The 5,261-nt window shown below is 39.5% G+C and overlaps 1 long non-coding RNA gene across 1 annotated transcript; it reads left to right on the top strand.

Moving 5' to 3' along the window:
* The first annotated feature begins 1,726 nt into the window (after positions 1–1,726).
* Positions 1,727–4,335, top strand: LOC310764967. Its single transcript, XR_014549389.1, has 3 exons — positions 1,727–1,914; positions 3,425–3,593; positions 4,321–4,335. It is a non-coding gene; the product is annotated as an uncharacterized lncRNA (long non-coding RNA).
* Positions 4,336–5,261: the final 926 nt, after the last annotated feature.

Here is a 5,261-nt window from a genome sequence, read left to right as displayed (position 1 = left end):
TATGAATCAGCGGCCTTTTGCTGGCTGAAAAACTGGCTGCTTCTTGAGAACACAGACATTTTGGATCTGGAAGGGTTCAATAACAGATTTGGCTGGCATGCATATTTATGGTACGACAAGGTAAAAATCCATCAAGGTTTCAAAAACCATATTGTCAGGAAAGCATTATATAATGTTTGGATTCGGTATAAAGATTTGTTAGAAAACAAAACCCCTAGGTGGTTGTCACCAATGGAGGCTAAGGAAGTGAAAAAACTTAATATGGAATCCAAATGGCCGAAGTATTGGGAAATTATAGAACATGAGGAGGGAAAAGTAAAATTGCAGAGTTATGAGAAGTTGAAATTTAAAGTAAGAGACTGGCTACATTACTACCAGATAAATGAAGTTTTTAAACAGGACAGGAAAATTGGCTTCCAGGTGGAGAGGTCAAAATTAGAAACAGAGCTTTTGGAACCCAGCACTAAAAATCTGTCAAGAATGTATAACTTGTTGCTGAAATGGAATACACAGGATGAGACGGTTAAATCAGCTATGATTAAATGGGCACAAGATATTGGTCACGACATTATATTTGCTGACTGGGAACAGTTATGGACCACCGGTATAAAGTTTACGGCATGTAATGCCTTAAGAGAAAACATTATGAAAATGATCTATAGGTGGTACATGCCTCCAGTCAAGCTTGCAAAAATTTACCACACGCCCAATAATAAATGCTGGAAATGTAAGGAAACTGAAGGTACCTTTTACCACCTTTGGTGGACGTGCCCAAGGATTAAGGTCTTCTGGGAAATGATTTATAATGAAATGAAGAAGGTGCTTAAATGCACATTTGTGAAGAAACCAGAGGCCTTTCTCCTGGGCATGGTGGGCCAATTGGTCTCAAAGAAAGATAGGACGTTTTTTATGTATGCTACAACAGCAGCAAGAGTACTTCTGGCAAAGTACTGGAAGACACAAGAACTACCCACACTGGAAGAATGGCAGACCAAGGTGATTGACTACATGGGGCTGGCGGAGATGACTGGCAGAATCCGTGACCAAGGGAGAGAGACGGTGGAAGAAGATTGGAAGAAATTTAAAGTTTATCTCAAGAACTGTTGCAAAATTAATGAGTGTTAAAATGTTTTGGGTCAGGTAAAACAGAATTGCGGGGACAAACAATTGGATATGAGAAAAAGGATTTAAAGGGGGAAAAAAAGTGTTATAAGTTGACATTGGGGCTTGCTGGAAAACTTTAAAGTAGGGATGCAGAAAAGGGAGGTATGAGGAAGTCGATGAAAGAAGATCTAAGAAAAAATGTGAAGAAATTATACGTGTTTATATGTTTGTTTGTTTTTGTATTGTTTTGTATTGTCTATTATTATGTGTTAAAAAACCAATAAAAATTTTATAAAAAAAAAAAAGAAAACTGCCCACCCATGCACAATTGTGTGTGCTTTGACTGCATGCAAAATAGGAGGTCCCTGTACATATTAGGTTGGGCTTAGGCAAGTCACCATCTTATACTGAGGAAGGGCTGCAACAGAGTGATGGAGCCCATGCATCACATACAGAATTTTCCAGATTCGCTCCCCAGCATCTCACAATAGATATGGGAAAGATGTCTAACTGAAATCCCAGAGAGCTTCTGCCAATCAGTGCAGACAATATTGAGCTAGATGGTCTAATCAGGTTAGCTCGGTATGAGGCAGCTCCCTATGTTGTTTCTTCCCAGGTTTTGGGCCTCGTGCCCCATCATTCACATGGGGATATTATTATTCATACAGCACCATTGATCTACAGTGCTTTACAAAGAAGATGTTTGATCGGTTCTGGTCCTAAGAGGTTTGCAAGCGAAGATACAGGGAAACAACTGAGGAGGAGGGTGGAATGGATCCAGGAGTGAACAGCAGACAGTAAGGATTACAGGTAATATATGAGAAGTACTTTTACAATGCTAAACTGCTATATATAGTTATGATTACAAGGGTTCCGAAACTGTGATCCATAGGCAGTGGAAGACTTTGGGCTCTCAATATCTGTGGCACTCTAAAATTCAACATCCCCCTCTTCTCACACTCCATTCTACAGCATTGCTGTTTCACCTCTTGCACCGGTCATGCTAGCCTAAAACTGCCTCTGCCATCGACCACCAGTTGTGTGAGAGTTTCATTCAGGTTACCTATGGCATGTCTGTGGATTTGTGGCTGATGAAGGGAGGCAGCACATAAACTGCATTAAGTACAGCTTTCACATTGATTTTTAATTTTATTTTTATTGCTTCTTTGACTCCTTTTTATTGTTATTGCATTTTTGTCTTGTATTGTATTCTATGGTATTCTAATTGCAACACAATAAAATACACTATACAAGAAATAAAAGAAGCAATAGGAGATGCAATGGAAAATCATACAGCATCTAGCACAGTGCACTGCAATTGCTATAACAGGCAGAAAAATCACTAAGTGGCCTGCCAAGACTTTCAGCAATTTTCAAGTGGTCTGAGGGGTGGGGGGAAGTTTTGAAACCACCGTACTACACAATGACACACACACACACCCTCTTCAACAACCTAACTGGTTAGGAAAGAACTGCTATAGGCGGTTACACAAAATATGCCCTGTAAGGATTGCTCAGACACCTATTTAACACGATAAACTGAAAGAACAGAGCTGGTATATTGAATAAACAGTGCAACTGGCTTCAGAGCTGTTACGGTCTGCTGGGCAAATAACAATAAAAAAATTTTAATGCTCCAAATATTTTTTGTTAACAGTAGAACCAAATGGCTTGAAAGAAAACTATTGAGTATGTTTCAAGCGGCTGATTTCCTTCCCTTTATAATTCTCCAGGTGATTTGTGATTTACATACGCCATGAATAAGCTTTACGATGGCCATAGCCGCTTGTGTATTCACATTTCTAATAGCTTATTTCTCAGAGTTAGGGTAACAACAATTTTTTATTATTATTATTATTAAATGAAACATGTGCCATCCTAAAAAGCACATAAAGCATACTTGAAAGTGCTGCAGTCATTTCTGTTTCTATGCCCTTCACCCTTCAGTAAATCTTTGGATGTACAGAACCTGCCCCCCTCTCCCTGCCCCGATAAATTTTGATAGTCAGGTCAGAGCTCTTCTTTTCCCCTCCTGAGCAGAAAGCCCAGATTAGCCTCGACATTTTGCTTTTAAGTGAATATCACTGACAACTTTAATCCCAGATTGTATCAGCTCTTCTGAGTGCAAGGCAAGTTTCTACGCAGCCCCAGACACTCAGCAGGATATCCATGGTAGGTAAGAGGAAGATTAGCGGGGCTTCATCAAGATCTTCTGAGTGCCCCAAGTATTAAGACTCTGCTGATAAATGTTATAAATCTCATCAAAATTAACCTGCCTCTCTTCCCTGAGCATCACTCTCACGTTGTTGTTTTTACTAAGGAGGGACCTCAATGTGAGCCTCAAGATTTCACTTCATTGAAATTTGGTGGGAATTCTGAGGAAACCTCCTATAAATAGTGCCACGCGCTAATCTGTGGGATGAGAAATCTGAACTCTTGAAAGAAAATGAGGTCCTAGATCTCCCAACAGAGTGAACTGGGCATCAACCGTAAGCATATGCACTGTCCATCTAATAAATATGTGTACATCCCAAACTTTCGTCTGCACAACAGAACTTCCCCCCTCTCTCCTCCCCCCATGCCCCACTCAAGCCTGTGGGAATTCCAGAAAAATATACTTGCTCAGTAACTTCACCGGATTCATATTATTATTATTATTATTATTATTATTATTATTATTATTACAGTGGTACCTTGGTTTAGAAACACCTTGGGTTACAAACACTTTGGGTTACAGACTCCACTAACCCGGAAGTAATACCTCGGGTTGAGAACTTTGCTCCAGGATGAGAACAGAAATTGTGCAGTGGTTAGCTAAAGTGGTACCTCAGGTTAAGAAAGGTTTCAGGTTAAGAATGGACCTCCAGAACAAATTAAGTTCGTAACCAGGGTACCACTGTATTATTATTATTATTATTATTATTATTATTATTATTATTATTATTATTAGATTGAGACCCAGCCTAAATTACCTCCATTGATTTCAGTGAGAAATGCTTACTGATTTCGGAGTAAGTGTCTTGCATCCCATATTTCTGAGCAGACATGCACAAGTTGCTCTAACTCCATGCCTTTATGTAGCAGCAGTGAAGTACCCTAGTACTTCTGTATTTTCACCTATTCATTGTGGCAGTTGTTTTTTTGTTTCTTGAAATCTCCTTTGTTTATCTCCTACTTCTAAAATAATGGGAACATATATTTTCTACCATTCTGCAGTTAACAAAAGGGTGGGAAGAGCCAAGAATTGTGATCCCATATCCACCGATCATCTAAACATCCCTTGTATCCCATTCTTCAGCATTAAAAAATGCAGAGAAAACAAAACTAATCACAAGTTTGCCGCATCCATCACGTGAAATGCAATAAATTAACAAGCCGATGAAAACTGATTGCTACCCGCCACTAACAAGCAGTCTGTTGTCTAATGGTCCAGAACCAAGTTGTTTGTTGTTAATGTTCTAAGAGGCTGGGAGCAGCTAAACTCACTGAGCCAAATTCAGCCTTTCAATGTAAATCAGAGGAATGCAATTTCAAAGAACTTAATCTGGGCAGAAAGTAGGTAAGAATCATTACAATTTAGCAGACCAAGCTAATCTGGATGTAAAAATAGGATCAATGATTTCCTTATATAGAAAAATAGAGATGAATATCTGGCTATCCTGAAGGTTATTCGGGGAGCAATCCTATGCACATTTACCTGGAATTCAGTTGAATTTACTTCTGAGTAAACACACAAAGGGTCGTGCTATTAGAGCTGGGGCAGATATTGCTGCAGTCTAACTTCTGAAGATTTTAGTTTTCCTTGGAGGTTTTTAAGCAGATGTTGGTTTTTAAGCAGAGTTCCAGGTAACAAAATTTAAGAAGGATATTGACAAGCTGGAATGTGTGCAGAAGAGGGCAACTAAGATGATCAAGGGTCTGGAAACCAAGCCTTATGAGGAGCAGTTTCCAGGCTAAACAGACCCAGCTCCTTAAAGAGGAGACTGAGAGGAGATATGATAGCCATCTTCAAATATCTCAAGGGCTGTCACATGGAAGATGGAGAAAGCTTGTTCTCCCCTGCTTCGAAGGGTAGGACTCAATCCAATGGTTACAAGAAAGGATTCCGACTAAACACCAGGAGGAACTTTCTGACAGTAAGACCTGCTTAACAATGG

Source organism: Podarcis filfolensis (assembly GCF_964270895.1).
Source record: "Podarcis filfolensis genome assembly, chromosome: 6".
In the NCBI taxonomy this organism is placed as follows: Eukaryota; Metazoa; Chordata; class Lepidosauria; order Squamata; family Lacertidae; genus Podarcis; species Podarcis filfolensis.
This window is presented reverse-complemented; position numbering and strand designations above follow the sequence as displayed.